The 25,341-nt window shown below is 38.6% G+C and overlaps 1 protein-coding gene across 1 annotated transcript in view; it reads right to left on the reverse strand.

Moving 5' to 3' along the window:
- The window catches only part of GREM2 (gremlin 2, DAN family BMP antagonist), a 39,071-nt gene extending 18,228 nt beyond the window's left edge, over positions 1 to 20,843 (reverse strand). Inside the window, exon 1 of the mRNA XM_032184963.1 lies at positions 20,560 to 20,843. The gene's annotated coding sequence lies outside the window, so the exon portion shown is untranslated. The remainder of the gene's footprint in view (positions 1 to 20,559) is intronic.
- Between the last annotated feature and the right edge of the window lie 4,498 nt (positions 20,844 to 25,341).

Consider the following 25,341-nt stretch of genomic DNA (forward strand, 5'->3'; position numbering starts at 1 on the left):
TCAAATGGGCACAGGGCACAATGGCTGAGGCAAATGACTCTCTGCCAGAACCTCATTCTGCTAGAAAGGCACAAGGACTTGTATTTTGCAGGTAACAAACATTACAGCTCTTACTTACAACTAGATTTCCAGAAGAGGTATGTACCATTTAATTCAGTTCCTCAATAGATACACGATTCTTAAAAAGAGGATCTTATATCTTATCTTGAAAATAAGCTCCACAATTATAGTGCAAAACTAAATGTTAAAGATGGAAGAAAAAACATGTAGTCTATCTGCTGCATGCTACTTTTTGACCTTTGAGTGTCTTACTTTGTAAGTTGAAAGGTTTCTTCCCCAAAGGCTTTGGAGTTTTAAGTGACTATACACAACCCCTGGATAGACTGCATAGGAATAATCTACATGATATATGAAGTAATAAGGCTTTCTCCTTCACTCTTTCTCCATTAATCACCTGCCATCCTCACCTTCCCTGCCCTAACACCACCCCTTGCTGGATTCTCCATGCCCAATTCAGAATCTACAATTGAGATGGTGAGCTGGTGAGATGGCTCTTCTTTTTTGTAAAGATGCTACATACCCATGCAATTCACACTTTGCAAAATTGAACACTCTTAAATTTAGGAGAAAGAAAGAAGAAAGAAAGAAAGAAAGAAAAGAAAGAAAGAAAGAAAGAAAGAAAGAAAGAAAGAAAGAAAGAAAGAAAGAAAGAAAGAGAGAAAGAGAGAAAGAGAGAAAGAGAGAAAGAGAGAAAGAGAGAAAGAGAGAAAGAGAGAAAGAGAGAAAGAGAGAAAGAGAGAAAGAGAGAAAGAGAGAAAGAAAGAAAGAGAGAAAGAGAGAAAGAAAGAGAGAAAGAAAGAGAGAAAGAAAGAAAGAAAGAGAGAAAGAAAGAGAGAAAGAAAGAGAGAAAGAAAGAGAGAAAGAGAGAAAGAAAGAAAGAGAGAAAGAAAGAAAGAAAGAGAGAAAGAAAGAAAGAAAGAGAGAAAGAAAGAGAGAAAGAAAGAGAGAAAGAAAGAGAGAAAGAGAGAAAGAAAGAGAGAAAGAAAGAGAGAAAGAGAGAAAGAAAGAAAGAGAGAAAGAAAGAAAGAGAGAAAGAAAGAAAGAAAGAAGGAAGGAAGGAAGGAAGGAAGGAAGGAAGGAAGGAAGGAAGGAAGGAAGGAAGGAAGGAAGGAAGGAAAGAAAGAAAGAAAGAAAGAAAGAAAGAAAGAAAGAAAGAAAGAAAGAAAGAAAGAAAGAAAGAAAGAAAGAAAGAAAGAAAGAACAAAAAATGTGGCGTCATGAAAGAAGTTAGAGGGAAATAGTTTAAATAGTTTTCCACTCTCTTTCCAGGTAACAGATGAGCTAAAAAAGCTTATGAGACTGAAGAAATCTGCTAGTTAATGACCTGGAAAAAAAAAATCTATAAGAACTTAAAACACAATTTGAATGCAAACATTTGCCTAACCTCCCTTTCATAATAGAGCACCAGAACCATAACCAAAGTTGTTCACTTGTTCTGGTTATTGAATTTACAATGTGGATTCACATTTTTCCCTCATTGGGCAAAAGCATAAATTGTGCATACATATGACATGATAAGATATGGAATGAGGATCCTAATGTATGAATAAGGGAGACAAAAGACATGTTTTACAGAATTCATTCAAGAGAATGCTGAAACAGCATATAAGCAGTGCCTAAGATGAAGTCTTCAATGCCGAAGGGGCACCAGCTTGTATCTCTCTTGTCCAGTCAAAGGCCACACATACCACAATGATAGACCATCCAAAGGGCACAGAACATGTGCATTAAGCTTCTCCCCTGTCACCAAACAAAGGCATTTTGTTCTCCAAAAAAGGGGAGGATTGTGTGTGCCACACAGGCTAATGTTTTTCAGCTAAAAATAGTTGGATATATGCATAAATATAATATACTTAATGGTCAACAGAGTGGGCCAAGCTCTCGTACAGATATGAATTCATACCATTTTAGTAATTTACTTTCTGATTAAGGGAATAGAGCCTTAAACTAGCACTAAAGAAGCTAAGCAAACACTTAATACATGTCCTGTATTAAGATCAGATCCAAAAGCCTGTTGGAGTTACCAGATATTAGAAGAAAAGAGTGATAACCCTACACAACAGAAAGTCATAAGCATCAGGGAACACACCCTACATGCTTGTAATTAAAATTGAGGTGAAAATGTTATCATGGTTGAATGAATTTGCAGTTCTGGTCTGATGGTATTAAAATGGGGGAAAGCTGTCTGCCATCTCAAATTTATTGATTTTCTTTCTAATCAGTAACTTCAAGTAATATTTATTCCTCTTAAATTAAGACTTAGTTTTTGTACTTCAATGACTGTCTGTTGCAACTTTTAGTAAGTCAACTTCCATATATACATACCATGCTGCATATTGTTTTTATGTGCAGTCATGCCACTCACAGTGATGGTCACAGTCACCAACCAGCCTGTCCCAATATGTCTTATATTAGGACAAGAGACTCCTAATTACCTGGAAACTTAAATAATTAAATAGATAATTAATCCCAAAGCAGAAGCTAACACTATTTATATGTAAATCTCTGGGGGAAAAAAAGTAAAATCTATACCCACCATACTTTGATGGTCATCTTCCAAGAACATAAAAGACAAACCAAGGTTTGATTTTTGGATTCAAAATATGACTGCACAAGTGCATGCAGAAAAGTAACAGGCTATATGCCAGTTCTGGGCGCCATGATTCAGGAAAAACATGAACATTTCTAGGGGCAGGGCAGGGAAGAGAAATGAGACCTTTTATAAACACAGAAATTATAATAATGTGGCAAGATTGCAGAAATCAGGGATTATGATGAAGCAAAGACAACAGGAGTGATGTTACTACTTTCCAAACACATAGAGGAAGGAGAAAAAAAATCTTTTTTATGCTTCATGTATGCAAATGCAATAGTGCCTGAAAATATGATTTCAAACAATATTTCTATTAGCAAACTTCGTGATATACAGATAGTCAGGCACTGGAGTAGATTTGCTTAAGTTTGTATACTCATCATCAGAATTGTTAAGGAGAAAGTGATGCAAAAGGAGAAAAAAACATCACCGCATGTCCCAGGAATTAATTTAGATAAAATGAGTCCTAACAAGCAGAAGATGAGGTAGGTGACATCTCAGAGTCCCTTTAATTCCTTTTCAAGTAAATAAAGAGATATATATTTAGGTATTATATAGAGTAATTATTGTGATCCAAATAACCAACTTTTGATACATTTTTGCCTAGTTTTCTATAATTTTTCCTATCTTCCTAGACTTTTATGTTTCTTGATACTTATCAATAGAAAGAAAACATTGTTCTTTTTGCAGTACAGCCATAGAGGCATTTACTATGGGCTCACTAAACCATTACTAAAAGCCATCCTCATGGTTAATGCACTGAAATCTACTAATTGTGAACCTACCAGGTTTATGATGCAGATATTATAAGATGTTTTCAGATCAAAGACAAATTGATTTATTTTGCTGCAGACAGAATACTTAAAAATTTGTCTCTGACAATAGAGACCAAAACATTCTGGAGAATGCCTAGGGTTTTCCAAAATTTACATTATTTAGAGGAAGTGTTGCCCAGTTTATTTGTTGAAGGATAAGAATGCCATTTATAAATCATTAGCAAATAAGTGTCTAAAGTATCCCTAAATATCCATAAATCACACATACACACAGGGGTTTTTTTTGTTTGTTTGTTTTTAAAAAAAAACACGTTACAGTACTTGCAAGTGTTCAGAGGAGGCAAAAAAGGTGGTAGAAGGGCTGAAAGACATGTCCTGTGAGGAGATGCTAAGGTCACTGGGTTGTCCAGCCTGGAGAAAAGAAGGATGAGAGGTGGCCTCACTGTTCTCCACAGCTTCCTGAGGAGGGGAAGTACAGAGGGTGGTGCTGGTCTCTGCTCCCTGATCATTAATGACAGGAGGACACTCAGGAACATCACAAAGCTGAACCAGGGGTGGTTCAGATTGGACATTAGGAAAAATTTCTTCACCATGAGGGTGGTCAAACACCGGAACAGGCTTCCTAGAGAGGTGGTTGATGGCCTATGCCTATCAGTGTTCAAGAGGCATTTGGATAATGCCTTCAATAACATGCTTTAACTTTTGGTTAGCCCCAGAGTAGTCAAGCAGTTGAACTAGGTGGTCTTTGAAGGTCCCTTCCAACTGAATATTCTAAACTATTCTGTTCTGTTAACTCTATCCTAAACCACATTTGAGGACTGATTTCAAGTCAAAACTGCTGAATTAGTTGGTGTGAATAGATGGTACCATAACTGAAGTACATGTACCTAACACCTGCTCCATCCTGGGGACCATGGCTGGGCACTGTGACACACCATGGTTCAGCCCTAGTGGTGTCACCATGGGGGCTTCCAGAATATTCCCCACTGGTCTCTGCTCACTGATTTGAACAAGACATGTTTGATGGTGGCCTTTGCAATTCACTGTTTGTCACTTAGAGCCTAGATGCTGCCACTGCGTACCACTGCCTGCTCCATAGTTACTTTTGCCCATTAGGCAGGTAAATAGGTGGGGGAATGGAGAAATGGCCACCTCCTCTCATTGTATTTCAGATAGCAAGAGAAGGACAAAGGGCAAAAACAATAGGTAAAGACCCTCAGCGAGAGCTGCTGGTCAAGCTGTGCACAGCTAACTTGGCTCACGTGTGCCGTTCGCTTTTGAGACATGGTCTACAAGGCACAGGATGTTTTTTCGCATGTAATTTGGTATGTAAAATGTTTCAGGAGCACTTTCAGAACTCTCATCTGCTCTCAAATGTGGATGAGACAGGCATTAAATGATATATTGGAGAATGCTGGCATTAATAGTTTGATCCAAACGCCAGACATGGACACAATCATGTCCTCAGAGATGTGAGACAAACACACTGAAGTTTACACAGCCCAAAACATCTGTATTGTCCTCGTGACAGCAAACACCCAAATTCCTCTCTGTTTGCAATACCTGTAATTAACAGGTGTGGAATAGTTTGTCAACAGTTGTCATCATGAAGCTATGATATTTGTTCTATAATCACAGTAATACCCTGTGAAGATGTATCCACTGTTGAACCCTCCCTTTCCCACAAAACCCAACAAATAAATAAATCAAGTTGTTCTCAAACTGACACTAAACACACACTGGAATTAAATTTCAGTTTCCCATCTGCCTTGTTTATTCTCCCCAAACTGAGATACGTTTAGAAATTTGATTTGCTTCTTTTCCTAATTCCCTAAAATTAGCCTACAGAGTAGAGGCATCTCCAACATTTTTGTGAGGAACTCCTCCTTTACCCAGGTATAGTCTAATATTTCTGAGTACATTATAGAGGTGAGGTGATATTGCATTGTGTGGTTTCCTAAAAGCCAGGAAACTCATTCATCTATGCACAACTTCAAAAAAATAAAAGCTATTATTTAGTAACTGTACACAATTCTTCTAAGTAGTATTGTTTCTTTGAGAAGACCATTGCTTCAGTATGTTTTTAAACCAATGCTATACTATATTATCTCATAACTTAAGGCAAAGTGATGATCAAGGGGTCCCATTCTAGCAAGAATTACATCCCTCATTTCCAAGGAATTGAAACAAAAGGAGTTTAATACAAGATGGAATCCTGAGATATATTATTACAGTAGAGCATAAGATGAAACTGCAAGAATTCCTGAAATACTAGGCAATACTGCAGTGTTTGTTACCAACAAGAAGCCCCCAACACACCTCTTTACTGTGCCCAGTAAGTTCATAAAAGAAAGGGTAGGAAAGATGGATGGTTCTCTGTAAATACTTAGCTAAATATTATTTGCATGCATTTATAGCTTTCACATGATAAATATTGACTTTACTAAAGCAAGCAGAGAAAATAATATTTTACTTCAACAGATCCAGTAATTTTACTCCATTGGAATATTAATGCTGAAATCTTCAGGTTGAAAATACACAAGCCAGGTAAAGATCTGTCTTTAGGTAGATTCTTTGATATTCACAAGGCTCATGTGGATAAGAAAAGTACCACCACTAAAAATACCCAATTGGTCTGAAGTAACAAGGGATGATTACAAACAAGTTACTGTGACAAGACAGATGAAAAAAAAATATATATATATATATTGCCAAAAAAATGTACCAAGAAGTAATTTGAAACAATAAATTAACAATATTTTTAGTCTTGTAATAAGTTGTGATTCCAGTACAAATTATCTTTCAATTCAATATCACATTTCCTTTTTTTTTTTTTTTTTTGTAAATCTGAAATTGCATTTTAATTAATTAAACTTGATCTGTTAAAAAAAAAAAAAAAAAAAAAAAAAGAAAAGAAAAGAAAAGAAAAGGATCAGGGAGAGGAAACTCCACAAACATCTGTTTTCTGTAATGCACCACATAAACCTAGACTAGTTAGCCCTAATCAAGGCTACAGGACTCCTTGGACATACAAGAGTACTAATAGCTGAATAGGTTCTGTAAACAATGGCTAAAAAGTTATCCCCTGAAAGTGCTTGTAAGGATGAACAACTAACCTCTTTTTAAACATGTACAGACTGGCACAATCACTCAGGAAGCTCAGGTGAATTCCATAAAGCCATGTACCTGCACACTTGTGTTTTCTTCAGTCAAATTCCTTTCCTCCCCCTTACACCAGTGCTACACAAGAACATGGGTCCAGGGATTCCTCTTGAGTGCAATTACATTGTGCCAAAAAAATCATCATTAACATCTTGCTTGCTATCACCTCCTACCAGTGTTCAAGTGTATTCCATGTAGATCAATATCTGATTGACTGTAGAGCTACAGCAGAACTTCCCCCCACACACACTTTTTTATTTGTTATTAAAAAAAAAAAAAAACTTAAACATTTTAGTGGTACAACTGCCATGGAAGCTAATATGAAAAGCTGAAAAGCAATGAAGTATAGTCAGAATCACCTTATACCCGACTGATTTACAACCCTGGCTTCAACCAAATTATGATCTGTCCTATAATGTTTCCTTTAGAGATGTCAGACCTTCTTAAGTCATTATGATCAATTTCAGCAATGGCAATAAACAATAGTCTATTTTTCTGAAGCTAATGGTAACTTACCCACAATGTGTGCATTATTTGTGTGGTTCATAACACCAGTGCCTTTTTTGGTACAGGTTTGCTGCAAGGATTAAGTTTTTGACATTTGGCTGTAGCAGGCAAATCAAAGAAAAAAAGGCTGATCCTAATCTCTCCTCATGCACTACTAATACAGTATCAATGAAGAATCTAGTGTCTGTGTTGCTTTGTGTACACAGTTTCCAATCAAACTTCAGCCTTGTAAAATTAGTGTTTATAAAGCAGTGTCTATCCTGTACTAAAATCATGTTCAGTGATCATCATTTGTAAAACCTCACAAGTACCTGGGAAATCCCAACAGCCTCTGAAAGGCTCACCAGCTCTGAACTATGACATTCTGGCCACCAGCACCGGGGACCAGTGCTTGTGTGAAGGCTTTACTGCATGTTGGGGGAGGGTGTAAAATGTGTCTAGCTGTACTTTAGATCTGATTACATCTTCTTATAGCTCTGAGGATTTTATCACCTTTAGTTCCAGAGTGTAACTTAACCTATGCATTCAGCCCTCATAATGATCCTCCCTAGCCTTCAGCTGCACCCTTTTCCTTACAGAGGGAAATTCTCAGCACATGCATCCAAAGATGGGAGCATTAAGAAGTGTTCTGCAGCATTTCTCAATCTATCATCCATCTTTTTCCCTCAACACTTACCTTCTGCAAGGCTTGTCAAGTTCAGACTCAGTCAACCTAATCTATCTTCACAGCTTGACACACTGAATGAGAACCCTGCAAATTTCTTGATCACCTTTGCAATGCTGAGCAGAAGAAGTCTAAGTACTCTAAAATATAGGATTAAGGTGAATTGCCATTAAGCAAAAGTTTGTGGCTCCATTTTACCAAACTGGTAACCGTACATTCTTATTTGTAGAGTCATTTGACCTTCATAATAAGACAGTTTTCTGCATAGGGAAAATAGGTGGAAGGAAAGAAGGCAAAGGCTACTTTTATTCTCCACATATCTGAGCAGTGCCAGAGGTGACAGACACATGCAGATTCTCCATAAGTTACTCTGAGACTAAGCTGAAACACTCAGAATAAAAACAAAAGGCTCTTTTCTTTAATTTATGCATGTGTCAAGGTTTTATTGCAAGTCAAAGGCATGCAAGGTTGGGCTAAATAAGCATATTTTAAGTAAAGAGTAAGCTGATATGAGAAGGTGATCCAGAGAGACAGGCAATGTTGCAGTTATTCTTGATTAGTTATTTTTTGAGTTGGGTAAAATAACTTAATCCCATGAGAAAAAAAAAAAAAAAAAAAAAAGAGAGAAAGAGAAAATGGCTAAATACTTAACCTTTCTTTCCCCATGCTTCCAGCATGTCCTGGAGAGTAGACCAACAAGCAGGAGCAAACAAAATTTACAAATGTGCAACCCTCTTTGCAGACACCAATTACTGCTCTCTTAAGATTCAAAAACATGCTAAAACTTGTCTTTTCCATTTTCTCCTTCACATTTCTTCTACAGACCTCTAACTACAACTTTGTATCAGGGAAATTGTGTCATGCCACAAGATGATTTGAAGAGACACTGCTGTCTCAACATACCATGAAGATGACTAAATAGTGACAAAGTAAATCATCCCTCAAAGATAAGTCAATAGTGAATAAGTAATTTTATCTGTCAAGAATTAACATGCAACGAATACTTGGAAAGGTTACTCAACATAAAATCTGTTAGCAGTTAGACGTGAGTTCCCTCACACATGCTAACTAAGGAAGCCTGCAGAAGAATAGATCCTATTTGACTTCTTGATAAAAAGCTTTAACAACAGCAAGTGGTACGTATAAACCTCTAGAAAAGGATTATGTCCTAAGAGATTGTTAGCTTACAGACAGATATCTTACAATAAAGACATACTTCTTAAGCATTTCTCAGGAAATGTGTTCGCTTTCCATTTAAAATATTTGAAATGACTAGTGAATGAGTGAGTTTATGATAAATAAAAAAATAGTTTATGAAGAATAAAAAAAACTAGAGGTGGTTAAAAAATTGGTTGAATAAAAGAAATACTCAGAAACCATAAACTGTTTGGAATTTAACTAGCAATTAAAGCTGACAGACCACTTAAAAGCTTACCTTGCTTTTCACTTGTTACTATTTGCATTTTTCTTTCTTTTTCTATCTTTCTTTTTTTTTTTTTTTTCTGTTATGTAAAGGCATTAATCTGTTTGCATTTTTTTTCTTGAATATACTTTTCAAGTTCTTTTATATACTTCTAGCATGTCATCATATCTGTCCTACAAACTCTGTGAATGCATAGCTTATGATGTTTTAAAAATTCTATTTAATTAAAAGAAATTGGGAGTCCTGATAAAATGTGCAAGCTGCAGTTGTATATCCTGAAATCTAGGCTGTAAGTATACATCACTTAAATTTTCCTATCTTCTTGAATAAATAGATCCTTCAAGGTTTCCCAGATAAGATATATTTTACATTACTTGGGCTATCCCAAGAATGTTTTTGCTGCTGTGTGCAATTAGAGCTGAAAGTGCATTTATCTTGCTATAAATAAGGTGACTCTTAAAGAATGAAGTTCAGAAGTGTTAATTTCAAATCTTTAGTGAAGATATCTTTGATAGGGTAACCCCACATCTCAAAGTAACTAGTTTAGTTTCACTCAAATTTGAAATAAATTCTGACATTTATAATATATGCAAATTTGAAGAAAAAAAAACTTAGAAAATATGATAGAATAATTGCAGAATTATATTGAAATTTTTATTATAAAACCTAAGTATTTACATAGCTGTTTTGAAAGTTACCATTTATGTATGATGTCAACTCAGAGCTACCCCTAAAACCACACTGAGCAGAAGTGTAACTTAATTGCTCAGAAACAATCCATGTATGGAATCACTCAGTTATTCGGAAGCAAATCCTTTCTTTCCAACCATACATATGCTTAGTAAATACTGGTTCAAAAGAGAAAAGTGAAAAGAGAAAAATGTGAAGGCGATTAACTGTTGTCTCTTTCTTTTGCTACAGTAAAAAACACACTTTACAGATACCTTGTGTAAACCATGAACAAAAAATTTGGATACACAAGTTTAGAAATGAAGATAGCAGAGCAATACACAATGGCAGATCTTCCCACTATATAGAAGGCATAGTTAGTAGTGCCTTTTTTTTTAAGCATAAAAATATTTTTGCATTGTATTAAAGCACTGTTCCACTCCTCTGTAGAGCAATTAATTTAATCCAGTGTGTGCAAATTTGCATTAGAATTCACATCCTTATAGGCCTTGCAGTAAGGCAAACATCATTTGTTTTTTTACATTTATACATACCGTCATGGCAACCTCTTTTACACACTATTCATATTCATATAGAGATATAACACTGTAATAAGCATTGTAATAGAAGAATTATAGCCTTTTTTTTTTTAGTTTTAATTTACAGTAACAGTTTTTACAACCTATAAAGCAACCCATGAGGCCCATGAGTTCAAACAATGATTGCAATAGCCTTTGCCATTGTTCAGTATATAAAAGAGTGCTGGTTGTTGGGCTGTCTCTTCAATAGAAATCTCATTCGAGATCTTCCACACTCATCACTGAGCCTGTATACCTACCTGCTGCTTGAACTAGACTACTAATGTCAATGAGCATTAATGGGGTTTTCAGGCCGCCATATTCTGCACTTAGCGTTGCCAGCTAGAGGACACAAAACATTTTGAACACATGCAGCACAGCTTATAAGCCAGTTTCACATAGATTTTGATTGTACCATTTAGATTGTACCATTGCACCTGTCTTTGTGACAGGTGTAACAAAGAAAGTTTATAGCAGAATTAAGAAACAACCAAGTGCCTAGGAGCAGAGACAAGGGCAGAATGACCACTTCAACACAAGTTTAGACTTTCACCTAAAACACAAGTTTAGACTTTTGCCTGCCTAAAGTGACACCATAGCCATAGGCATCATAACAAGGAAGCAATACTCCTTGGACCATTAATGCTTTTAAGAAATGATTAGGTTTTGCCACCCTGAAGAAATTGGTCATGAAATGAAAGCAAAAGTCCATCACAGCAGATTCAGGAAAGGCTTACAACTAGCAAGAAGACAGCACTTTAAAAAAATAAAAATGAATTGTGACTCTTATTTGAAAAAGTCCACCAGCATTGCTATCTGACTGATTTTAGAAGTTAGTATCATGCGTCAAAATGTTAACAAACTTATAGTAGATTTTGATGAGTTACTTGAGGCATGGTAAAATAAGCTAGTTTTCAAATGTAGTTAGCACTTTTTAAGAAAAATGAAAAAATATCCTGGGGGAAAAAAATCTCATTTGGAGTCCTTCATAACCAAAATATCTTATATTACAGTTCACTTTTATTGACTAATGAAGTGTCTCTTTAACTAATATAAAACAAACTATCCATATGCTTATATGACAATAAAAATGGATTCTTAGGATTTTTTTTTCTGTTGTCCTGTAAACAGTAAGAATAAACATAAAGCCAAGATAAATACAGTGAAAAATATGTTTCAATATTCTCAACTGATACAGCTAAATTTCAGTGTGAGGGGAAAGAAACAACAAGTACTCCATTAGCACCCCAAACGCGCTATATTTTACACGTTCAGAAAAAGTTAACAGCTTAAGTCAATCATGTTTGACCGCTATACAGTTATTTATACGAGTAAATGAAGCTGGCGTCCGAGTGGGGAGATGAACTGGCAACTTGCCGCAGCCTTGAATTACAATTTGTATATAATGGAGCAAACTGCAAGTGCTCTGATTGTAGCATATCTATATGGATGAAGCTAAGCAGAAGAGCTCAAATAGGCAACATTTTGATTTGATTAATGATAAAGCAAGATAAAGACTTCTTCAGTATTCAGGTGAAGTTGCCCAGGACAGACCTGAAGAAGAACTTGGGCCCCCCATGACCAGACTGTCAGCAGAGTTACATAGACAACTTTATCTGAGACAGGAAACCCTTGTTACAGACTTCTCAGCCATGAGCCTGCAGTTCTGCTGTCTGAACAGAGCAGCTAAACCCAAAGTGAAAATTCCTGTTTTTGTTGGCAGTCTCAGAGGCTCCACAACACTGGACTGCACCATGGCCATCATTGCTATAGAGAGGCTCAGATCATAATGAAATAGCTGGGAAAGGTCATTTTCAGTGATTCTACAGTTTTTTAAAGATTATTTTACATGGGATAGGAACAAAGGAGAAATGAAATTGTTCCTTCTTAGAACAACTGTGTTGAACAGAACAAATGAGTTTTTTTCAGACTTGAATATTCGGGAGTAGATTAGCTATTCACAGTGCACGTTATATGAATGGCAGAAGCTAGTGTTTTGGGGGGACTTTACGGAGAACATACAAATCCATATATTTCATATAAAAGAAAACAAAATATCCTTGCTTTTTAGGCTCTTTTGTAAAAAAAAATAATATATATATATAGTAATAATGAAAATAAAATAAAATAAAATAAAATAAAATAAAATAAAATAAAATAAAATAAAATAAAATAAAATAAAATAAAATAAAATAAAATAAAATAAAATAAAATAAAATAAAATAAAATAAAAGCTGAGAGCAGCTTAGAAATAAGCTGATTTCCCTGTCTATCAAACAACTGTATTACTGCACAGCATGAACAGCTCACAGCAGTAGTTTCCATAACCAACAGTGCCTCTGTCCTACAGTTCCTACTAATTCCCTGTAAATTATGGGAAAAGTCCACTGGCCTTTTCTGGTTTTCAGAAATACAAAGCGATTCGCTGACCACTTTTGCAAATGACACTTTGGAGGTGATTAAAACATTTACAATAGTAGCTTATGTATTGCATTGTGATTATGCATCCAGTTGATATGTCCTCCATATGTATGTCATTCATAGCAGAATTACTTCATTCTATTTTACTGAGACACTGCACTTGTGTACGTGTAAAAAGGCAGGTATCTGGTGACCTCTTAATATGTATTTAGGAATGGAAATTCATCCCTGTGGCCTTTTCTTTCTCCTGAATTCACTCTCTAGTTCAAACATTGGCCAAGGCACAAATAAACAAACATTAGTAAATACGAGACTGGACTACCATTGCTTCTCAATGGTAGTCTGCCAATATCAGATACGGATCCAGAGACATTGCTGGGTCTGCCTCTTCCAGAATAAATTTTCCAAGAAGCTACACCCTCGTCTAGCTTGCTTAGATTCTGAAAATCACTGTTTATGACTGTGGCTATAATATTTGACCTACCTTAAAATGCCAGGAATCAAACCACAGACTTTGGAAAGCAACAGGATCCATAAGCTCCAGACTCGTCAGTTTGAGAGTCTACGGTATGAGAATCCCAGTTCTAAGCCACATTGATGGCTATGCCAGGATAATGCTTTGGATTCTGCAAATCACATCCATATTGTGAAGTCTTTCAAAGTCTGGCATAGTCTTAAATGGACAACAAATCTGTTTGTCGGATAAAGTCTGAACTGCTAAATAAATAGCGATAAGTTTCCTAATACTACTGGGCAGAGTGTTCCTGCAAGTACAATGTGTGTTTATCAATTTCCCACTGAGCTAGCGTTGACTTCCAAATTGCCTTTAATCCTATTATAGTAAACATAGTACGGCCCTCTGGCAAACAAGAGTAACATTCTTCCTGTAATATCATATCCTTCATTTAAAGAAACCTTAGAGATGTCCAGAAAAAAAAATAAAATAGGCTTGACTTGGAATGACACAATAAAGTTGTTTCCAAAAAAGCTTAGGTTTTTATAAAATATTAGATTTAAAACAAAACAAAACAAACAACAACAAAAAAATAAGAAACAAGCAAACAAACAAAAAATCCACAAACAACACAAAACAAAACAAGATTATTTTTATAAAGGGTCAAGTGGCAATTTCTGATAGGTATTCAATAGAATGTTTGCAAGTATCACACTTTCAAACTCAGTTACCAAAACAATAACATAAAAATATTTTTACTGGAAGCAATCTACCTGAGCTGAAGGATAAAGCAACTGGCATTTGGGGTGTAGAATTTAGAAAATAATAAACTTTAGCTTGTGAAGGTATTTTTTCACTGCTCCATCAAGAAGAAAGAAAATCAAGTGCAGTGAAGTTAAAAAAAAAAAAAAAAAAAAGTGGATAAAGAAAAACAAATGGATTTGTTATGGCACAAATTGCATTTAAAGCTTCTCTTCATTTGGGAGGAATTTATGGTAGACAAAGGTGGCATTTGTCTTACAGTTATTAATACAAACGAAAAGAAAAAAAAAATAGATCAAGCTGTTGAATAACATCCTGTAAAGTGAATGAAGGGACTTTGGAAATCTCAAATCAAGATAGCTTCAGATCACAGAAACTAGCTCATCTTCCAGCCATATGCACTTCTCTCAGTTGGCTCAGAGACATTATAGGAAAAGAGTCATCAGATATAACAAAAATAGCATACAATGGTGCTATTTTCAAATATTTCCTGTGAGTTTATAAAGCTTTACATTTTCCTAAAAATCAGTTTATGTTACATTTGAATGTTTATGTTACATCTTCAGTTTCAGATACCATTAAGAAGTCACAAGTCTGGGGCTATGATTTTACTTAAGGACCAGCCTCAATAAGGAGTAGAATAAATAAATCAACAATCTTGCCCTACCTACATAGAATCTAAGATGCTTATGATTTGTAAGTATTCACATTTAGGAATATCTGGGCAAAAGCTGTTCTCCCTGAAGTATTGGGCAAAGTTTCCATGGGCTTCATTAATGAAAAATATAGACCAAAGTCAACAAACATGCTTAGCATAAATCCATTGTGTGCCATAATATGAAAGGTGTCAGCCAAAGAACAAATTAAATAGAAATACAAATGATAGCCATCTCTCCCTTCATTAGGAGATGTTACTGGATGTATCCATTAAGTCATGCAATAGTAACACAGAATATATTCACATATTTCCCATCTTCTCTGCTATCAACCTCTTCTTGTTCCTAGGAAAGGACATTGAGCTCCAAATTATGTTGATGGAACAGAAACTGACAAACGATAGATGGTTCATAACAAAAAACATGCCTAGAGCAAGGAAGTCTGACATCTGAGAGCTGGGATGTTTTCAGTTTGGATAGAAGCTCTGACCCACTATTTACACCCCTGTCCCAATCTCTCCCACATATTTTAGATGACTACTTTCCAGATGTTATCTGTATGGAGACTGGCCAGATTTATGGGCAGGATCCTGCTCAACTCTAGGCCAAACTAGTGTTTTGGCCTCACTGGAAATGAGATTAGGTTGGAGATTTGCACCAGGAAAAAACTGCAGTTTCTTGCCAGAAACAGTCGTGCAGAATTTTTACAATGCTGTTTATTTTTTGGTTAGCACTACTGTAGAACATCAGGCTATTTAGCGCTAGCATAACAGCACTTAAGCAGACTAATAGAATAGACTATACATGGCTGTAATCCATAACAAAACTGCATACAAATGAAGAGAGGCAGCTAGCTCACTCGTAGCACCAGCACAATAAAGCTTTCCATTTTAACAAGTGTTTGTACAAGGCACAGTCAATAATGCATTCTTCATGAGTTGTAAAAATGTTGTTTCCAAGTTTTAAGAGAAGTTAAAAATTTAGGAAATTTTTAAGATTTATTGCTATTAAATCCACAGTCTGATGTTATATTTGTGCATTGCCCATCACACTTAATAAAAAATGTTTCCAAAATGAAATTTGGAGGGTAAATGATATATTTTCCTTTCTCAGTGTATTTTTGTTCTCCCACTTCCTTAATGCAAAATAGGCAGAAATGTAATCTTTATGAGACTTTTTGTATTTGAATGCATCACAACTTTAATTTCCTCTGAGTTTCATTACAAACGATAGTTTCTTCAAATACTCACTTCCTATACAGTAATGACTTTGAAACTGTCTAACATGGGAAAAATGTATCTTTTTGTTTCTATACAGAATCTTGTAGTGAAAACAGTAGCATGCATATTTCTATATACAAAATATATTTATGATATAATTCTATATGGCAATATAGCCTCTAAAACACTGACCTTCATAAATCCCCTTTAATTTTATGACTAATCTAAAATACATGTATGTTGCTATAACTAGTATATGCTTTATAAAGACAACAATAACAGAAAAAAAAATATATGTGCAAAATGTCATAGATAAACATGGTTATAGTCACAAGAAAAAAAAAAAAAAAAGAATGTGAAAGGTAGATGCTGTAAGATGACTTTTTGAAAAAGGGCAGTTTATAACTAAAGTTTCCATGATTGTATCACACTGGATATTGAAAGATGGACTGCCTTGTGTTTTACAGCAAGAAAGATTCTTAAGGTCTGTTTCCCTTTCTGAAGCAGGCTTCAAAAATCTTTTTTTTTTTTTATAAAAGATTTTTTTTATTTTTATTTTTTTTTTATAAAAGTCATAAAAGGCTTAATGCACTGAGAACAAAAAATACCATGTTTTCAAAGTGGCATATGCATAACCCAGATAACTCATCTTAAAATCTTCACCCCCCATAGCACTCTACTAAAATAAGGTTTGGAGTAGAAAACCTCTAGTAATAGAAATATAGTCATCTGAGAAACAATACAAAACAAAAACTCTTTTGTTTTTCAATTCATATTGCTCTGAATAGCACAACATTTTCTGCTTTTTAAAAGCAGTTTGGAGCAGTCATAGTGATGTAGAACAAGGAGGATATATATATACATATATATATATATAATTCACGATGCACACAAAACCCTATGACTTACATTATGAACCCCATGAATATGTGCATAAAACTGTAGTGTCAATAAAAGCCCAATTTTTGCAGGAATGACAAACATCTGCTATTGACTAAAAAGTATCTGAGCATTAATGGCTCTAATCATATATTTCCTAGTCAGAAAAGTTTTCATACAAAATGTAATGGATTACAGTTAACAAAATCTTCTATATATATGTATATATATTTATAATATTTTTTCAGAATAACAGCAAACTAAGAAAAACAAGAAAGTGCAAAAAAGTCAGCCAAGTCACCAAAGAAACAGAGAAGTGTTTTCGTCTTTAAAGTGAAAACTGCACACAAAGACGCTTTAGAGTGTTTTAATCAGAAGCTGTAAGTGGATGTTTCTGAACATCTATCTGGGGATCACATATTCCCACTTGCCTGGGACAACTGGACTGTACGGCCACACTCTCTTTCTCTTGATGTGCTGGGGCACAGGAATGGCCAGAACAGGCTGCACCTTCTTCAAAGGGATGTTTCTGGTGTGTTATGGGAAATGTAGTCAGGCAAGATGTTGCACTCACAAAACACAGCGCTGCATTTCTAAATGACAGTTTTTACATTTCAAGCCAACATTTTTCACTGCTTCCAAATGAAATGAGGAACATAAACACAGCCTTGTAAACCTTCACACGCACCAGAGTATGGCCAATGGCAGGGAAGCAGGCATAAAGAAGCATCCGTAGTCTTTTTCTGTGAACAACTGTTGTGTTCACATTCATCAGGCAAGCACAAGGTTGTGTTATCTGAAGTTCTCACTCAAAAAAGTCTGCAATCACATAACAGACTATTAAACACACACACAAAAAAAAAAATAAAATAAAAAAAATAAACATATAAACAAAAAGTCACAACTACCACCTATCCATCTTCTTTTAGAACTGAAATGTTCTCGGTGTGTGTTCATACAAGTAAGGCAGCCACAGTTGGTTTCAGGGTCGTGCTCTTCCACAGAGCCAGAATGAGCTTCTCGGTAACACATCTGCAGGCAATGGTGCCAGGAGCAGGGAACAGCCAACACCCCAGGGAAAGATGGCTAGTGTCTGCTCCAAACTGTGCTGTGTATCAGCACTGCAAATTGACTACATCTATGTTAGCAAGCAGCACAGCCCAACAGGAACAGAAATATTGAGCAAAACAATTATGTGGAGGAGACTTTGTGTCAATGCTAAATGCATTTCCTAGGGTTTTACTTCAGGCTGGCTCTGGTCTGGTCCCACAGACTGAATTTCCAGCAATGACTCAAGCACATCTTCCAGTTTAGATTCAGCCTAAAGGAATTCAGCTGGCCCACCATGAGGTATATGGAGATGGACAGTAAGTGGGAACAACTGTAAGATTGGCGTCAAAAGAGCACTCCTGATATGAACCACAACCCTAATATAAATGCACAACCACACCCATGAGCATCTGTGAGAGCGAAGTGAAAGAGCTTATTGTGCAGCTCTTGAAGAGACTCTTCAAGTGTCAGTAAATCTGCACGGTGACTTCGACTGTTTGGGTTCATACTTCTACATGCAGTGCTACTAAACTTACATTGAAATAGTTCTAGCTCAAGCATCAGATTCTGGTAAACTGGAATTTTCCAGTTACCAAGTTTATCAAGAAAAATCACAGCAGGACTGAACTATTTATTACAAAAGGGTATGGCCCAGATCTACTTGATTTACACTTCCATAAACATTGACAAATGATGACTGAAACCCATCAGTTTCCACAGGACTGCACATATCTATATACCTCAGCTGGAAATTCAGATTATTTTTTACCCTCACCTGGTACTATGGAAAGAAACAAAAATCCCCTCAGTTCAATTCTTCAACTTCCTATGCATTTGTTCTATTCCACTCTGAAAGTCATGTTTCATGACAGTCTATTTGAAAGACAAACAAAAAGCAAATAGATCAGCTAAACCAATCAGCTCAAAATCTGAAGTTAATGGCATTTATTTTTGTGCCACCCTTTCAGAGCCCCTTCTGATGCTTTTCACTTCCTTCACGCCACTTATCATCCCACACAGGAGGTTGAGCAAACCTTGCTGTTACCAGATGCACTTCCCCCCAAGCACCAGAGCTCTGCATGCACAGTGGGCAGCAGGAGATGCAAGAAAGCAAAATGCTACCAGCTAAATCTGTCCCTCATTCCACAACACATTTAGCAAATAGGTCTGCCCTCTTCAGTTTCACAGTAATCACACAGTCTTTCAGAATTTAAGACTTTGCTGCCCTTCTTGGACAACGGCAGTTCATGGGGACTGTGCAAGAAAAGAGAGGTCCCTTGCTCTGAGCCTGGGTACTGAGACTGAACCCTGATTCCCAGTAATAACCAGACTTCTTGCTTCTGTTCAGTTATTTTGTTAAGGGCTCTGCTATCAAATCTTAGAACAGTATTGTTTCTCCTCAGTATTTGCAAAAGCCAGCCTGGAAATTATGCGCGAAGGTTAGCAAGTGAAGCATCTGTGTCAAAATATACCAGGCAGCACATACTTCTTGGAGTTCAAGCAGCAAATTAATTCCCTCACGAAGCACAGTATCTGTATTGTATCTGCGCTGGCGGGAAGTAAGGACTCTGAAGTCACGCTGATTTCTCCCTGCTTTAGTGAGAAACAGCCTTGAAGCGGCCTGATAAGCAGCCTGCTAATTAGGGCCGTGCGCGGGCACTGCCCTGCCGCTTCTTGCACCTGTTGCCTGGTGATTCCCAGGAGGGCTGTGGGATTCCTGGCCTGGGGGTTTTCCTCGGGGGATGTCTGCCACTGCCGTGGTAAGATGGAAGCTCACCTGAAAGTGGTCATTGGGCTTTCATTCAGTTGATTTCCCCCCCCCTTCTCAAAAAAAGGTTTAACTTGTTATGAGCTGTTAATTTCATCCTCAAAAATCCACTGAAAGTTATATAACAGCTTTCACAATAGCGAGCTAAAAGAGTTGTTCAGCCAAATGCCAGTGCAATTTTTTACAGGACCTGTGACTCCAATTCTGCAAGACCTGTGAGAGTGCAAATATTTCCTTAGCTTCAGCACAAAGTCAGGCAGGCGCTCCTTGTGAGACAAGACGTGGATTTGGATCATTACTGTCATTCACAGGAGGAATGAGCGGCGTATGTATGCACTTGTACAGATTTACAGCTCCCAACTTAAAGTAGTGCTGTTCACTCTTGGAGATGATCACTCCTGGGCTTTCATAATCACAACCCATCATTAACCCAAAGCAAGGAAAGAAGGGTACAAAGGGGCACAGGTTTCAAGCGCGAGGGGGTGGGCGGCTTTTCTCTTTATTTTTTCTTCTTTTTTCTTTTCCTTTTTTTTAATATATATATATATATATATATATATATATTGATGCAGCTTTCCCTCGGGGAGCGTGGGGACGGGACGCCACGGGGCTTGGGCCCCGCAGGTGACTCGGAGCGACGCCGCCGAGCCTCGGCGCTGCCGGGACCCGACCTCAGCGCCCTTGGGCGCGGAGACGCCCGCGGGGCCCCGCGTTGCCCCCGGCGGGGCCCGCTCAGGGAGCGTGCCCGGGGGCGGCGCCGCGGGGTTGCCGAAGACTGCGGCGGGGCTGCGGGGCGGCCCCGCGCTGTCAACGCCGCGACGGGTGTCGGGGGGCAGGGGTCGAGGAGGAAGAGGAGGAAGATGGGGGAGAGCAAGCGGGCGGCCGCGGGCTGGTGCCGGCTCGGCGCCCCCCCGTACCTGCAGCGAGGCGGGGATGGGTCTGCGGCGCGCTCCGTCCTGCCGGCTATAGATCCAGACGCGGCGTGCAGCGGGGTCGCCGTCGTCGCCCGCCGGCGGTGGTGTGCAGCCCCGGCGCGGTGCGGATGCCCATAGGCGCCCGCTGCGGGAGCGCAGTGCCCGGAGCGAGCGAGGCGGCTTCGCCGGGTCCCGGCTGCGGAGGGGGGGAGCTCGGCACTGGCTCCTCTCAGCCACTGCCCGAGGAGAGGATCAAGCCCCAGCTTTCGATTGGCTCCGGTGGCCAAACAGCTCACACCAGCCTCCCTGCCCGCCCGCCCGCCCGCCCGGCTCCCCGCCCGCCTCCCCTCGCCGCCGGCCGCACACGCTCCGCTGGGCCCTGGCAGCCCCTGGGCTGTGCGCGGCCCCGCCGGCACGACGAGCCCCCCCCCCCCGGCCGCCCCCGAACCCCCCGGCCGTGCCTCCGCGGGGGGAATGCCCGCCCCGGCTCTCCCGGGAGAGCACCCGCGGGTCCCCCGTACGCCGTCCCCCGCCTTGGGCCGGAGGACCTGCGCTCTAAGAGCCTGTGACATTCGGTGTCATGCTCGAGATCCAGCCTCGCTGGTGCTAGGAACGTGTTTTTAAATATCCCTATCGAGTAAAATTAAAAGCATGCAGAGCCCGATCACCTGAGGGCTCAGTCTGAGGTAGGACAAAGCAGTCTTTGCCTAAGTTCAGTTTGCTTTTCTTAAGGCTGTTTGGGTTCCTAGCCCTGACTTGGTCAAATCCATGTCAAACCGTGGCATGCACAGAAAATAGAATCAGGATGCTAAGCCTCCTGTTCCTGTACCCAGGGTTATTAAATCACAGCGACTGTGACTGTCATTTCCCGGTACATCTTTGATGTTGGTATTCCCCTTTTGCTCAGGATGACTTCAGTGGCCTGTAGAAAAGACGTTTCTCTCCCTCAGACGTGCTATTGTATAATGTCAAATCTTAGACCTGTCTTCTGGGGGAAATGGCAATCCTTTGGTTTCAGCATGGCCCTCTGTTTAAACAAGAATACAGTAGAATGAGATAAATAGGCCCTTTGGGTTTTCTCAGCGCAGGAAGATGTTGTAATATTTCCAGTAAACATGTTGGCAAAATTGCTTATTAAAAATTAGGGAGAACAAAATGATCAGTTATAACAGATGCACTCTTAATTAATGCAGTGACTTGCATTCGACTGATGCTGTTGAATTAAGAAATGTCTGTGCCTGATGGTACATCAGGTGCCATTAAAAGTCAACATTTATCCAAATTTGGCAGACTGTAGCATTTGAAACACAGTGAATGGAGTTGCTGAGATACCTTTGCATCCCGGCAGCATCTCTACATTTTTAAATGGTAACCTTCAGAACATTTCAAATTGATTCCGGTTTTTTGGTTGTTTGGTTGTTTGGTGATTTTTTTCTTTGTAAAATAAGATGCTATTTCACCCTCTCTAGAAGGAGTGCATGCTTTTGTCTCTTCAGGGTATGCAGAGCTAGCTAACAAAATGTTTTTGTTTATTTTTTATTCAGGCAAAAGTAAAAAAAAAAAATGCAATATTGAGAAATATATGAAAACAGAGATGTTTAGAAATATCCATACTTGAGGTCTAATCATCCCTCATTTTACCAGCTTTATTAGCGAAAACATCCCCCAGTTAATTCAGTGGATCTATATGCCTGGAACACAAAACTAACTAAAAAAATCCTCCTGTTTCATTATTATTATGTATTTTTCCGTCACATATTTCCCATTTATTTTTCCCTGAGAGAAATGAAATCACTAGCTTAGAGATCAAGCTAAGTTGTGATCTCATGGCTAGCCTGGAGGGCTAGCCGTGGCCCTCCAGGCTCAGCCACAACAGCCACTGCATCCCCATGACTCCACTGGAACCTCTGCAGCAGGCATGTTTCTTCCTGCGCATTCCTGATCCAAAAGACTGGCTTATCTTACTTCAGTATTTCCTAAGTCAAAAAGTGATGCCTGCCTTCAGGCTGGCTTTCTCCCAGGAAGAGTCCTTACACCATTTTCAGACCTTTTTTTTTTTTCAGCCTCCCCTTTTTCTCCCTTCATGGACGGTTGGCTGTGGCAGGGTAAGGCACATGGCCTCCAGCTGAGCACGTGCTGAAGCAAACACTGGCAGGCTGTTCCTGTAGGCTTCCTTCCAGTTATGGGTTTTCAGATGTATTATCACATCATCTCTATGCACATTTTATCTCCTGCTTTTTTTTTTTTTTTTTTTTTGGAGGGGGGGAGGGGGCAGGAAAGCTCTGAACCTGCTACAGGAAGAAATTCTTTGTGGTTCTCCTTATGTCCTTAGATCTTTCTGTGGTGAAATGGTCTTGGGACTTCATAAGGTTTTGTACTTCCAGAGTTGCTACTTCATGTTATCCATTCTCAACACCATGTTTGTTTCCTTCCCGTTTAGTTTGGATTCCTTTACAGCACTAGAGGTTTCCATCTAGTCTTGTTCAATTTAATAGCTTTTAACCTGTCCGTTTTATTTATGTCTGCTTAAGTGCCTATTTAATCTTTTCCTTTATAACTATAATGACCTTCCACAGGTTACTATAATCCTAGAAGGTATGTGGGGAATTTAAAGATTTAAAAGTCGTTTGACTTCATAAATATTTTTTTATTTTCTCATTATACGGCTAATTTCTAAATTAAATGTTTGGGTTTTGTGAATATTCCTTCCACATATTTACTAGTAGGGCTAACTGAGACATTTTATTTCCAAAACTTTAATTTTTTTACAACTTTGTTAATGAGAACTGCAGTGGGTGTTGATCTGACATGGAAAATACATAACATGTTCATTCTTTGCTCTGGTGTACACCATAATTTTATGCTATAAAAAAAAAAATAAAAAAAAAATAATTGGTGTGCGGGCTTTATTTTGATTTTTAAAAGTACAACAGCTATATGTTATAGATACCAGTTACCTAGCGACACCAGTATAAAGCACATTTGTGTTGATATTACTGCATCTTTCCTACAGTGTGACAGCCTGACTTCTATTGTATGCCCTACTTAAATGAACAAACTAACCTTTTAACATCCCTTGGCAATTACAGAGGCAGCTACTCAGCAAACCGATGAAGCATATACCCATTTTTAATCTACAGATTTCATGACTGCATTCTCCTTCTGATCTGGCCATTCTTCAGGAATGACTATTCATATCTTGTGTCTCCCACTGAGACAAAGCCCAGACAACTGGTGCCCGTCTCCTTCACAGTGAGGACTATATCTCTGTCACTGCCATTACAGCAGCTCTGTTCTGCTTTGCAGTCCTGAATGCAGAGATTGTCCTGATCTGTGAACACGTCTGGCAGGAGTGCATGGAGACCACAGCCCCGGGGCCAAAAGAGACTTGAGAGATGGGGCAGTCCATCACACAGCCCAGCCTCAGTCCTGTCCCAAGATATGATTCATAGAGTTTCATAAGATGGAAGAGAAGAAACCTGAGAGGTCTGTTGATTCCATTACACAGATTTTTCCTATTTGTAAATAGGCATACCTGCACTGAATGGGCAACCTGAGCACATGCTTTGGGTTCTGCATGTCATCCTTTCTCAGGCCCTGCAGCCAAGCACCATAGCCAGGAACTGCGCTCGATCACTCTCCTGGGAGATCAGGCTCCTGAGAAGCCTGGCTGCCCTAGGGCTGGTGTATGGTTTGGTTTCAGGTCCAGGAGGCAACCCCAACAGCTGCTTTCACTGCCTTGCAGACCCTTTGGTTCTACACTGTTCCTGCCTCTTGACCCTTTGTAGACTTAGCTCATCTTTATCTAAAGCTTTGTCCTTTAGTGCAAGCTCTTTCATTTCCTGACCTTGCTCTTGATTTGCCCTTTGGTTTGGGGTAGCCTTGATTTCTCCATTTTCCTGAGCATACTTTCTGTCTGGAGCCTTGGGCTGGTCTGTCCTTGGAGACTGACTCCTGATCTTGAGTTTCCTCAGTCTCAGTGGCTGGTCCCACCCCAGCTGTAGTCACCATGTATAAGTATTCCCACTTCTGGCTCCTTAATAGCACCCACTTAAAGCCACCTTGCTAAATGGGAGTTATAATGTGTGATATCACACTGCTGTTGCAGAGAACTTGGCTCATATTTTATCTGCATGATAATTTAGCATCTCTGTAAGAGGTTGTAGCAGCAATATTGGGTGAAGCTTTAGGATAATCTATCAGAGTGCATGAGAATGTCATGTCCCCTTAAGATAAATCACACTTGTCAAGATCTTCAACAGCTCATACTGTTTTCATAGACAATTAGGCACCTAAATGCCTTTGGACGTAGTGCACCTGTTTTGTTTTGTTTTGTTTTGTTTTTTAACTTGGAGTTCTTTCTAACATTGTGGATTCAAGCCAGAAAAGCACTCTAAACAGTGGTAATTTGGATTCTGTTTTTTTTCAGTGCGCTATGGAAAACAATTCTAAAATATGTCTCTAGCTGACTCAGGGCAACATCCCATCCCTGGACATGAGTAAGTACTTTACCCAGCCACTGATAATGAATTTCATTAACAGAAATAAAATTATTCCTGTCAAAAATGCCATATTTGTATTTCACAGCAGACATCAATGAAACTTTCTTAGTCTTGCCTGACTCTGACTTCAAATATAAATTATTCTGTGTACTCCTTAGACAGAAAAGAAAGAGCTGAAACCTCTCTCTACCCTTATCTTCTTTCACTTCATTCCCAGTAAAATTTAATCAGAGCCAAGCTCTACCCAGATGCCCAGAATCCACCTCTACACCACAGGAAATTA

This window comes from Aythya fuligula, chromosome 3 (genome assembly GCF_009819795.1).
Source record: "Aythya fuligula isolate bAytFul2 chromosome 3, bAytFul2.pri, whole genome shotgun sequence".
In the NCBI taxonomy this organism is placed as follows: Eukaryota; Metazoa; Chordata; class Aves; order Anseriformes; family Anatidae; genus Aythya; species Aythya fuligula.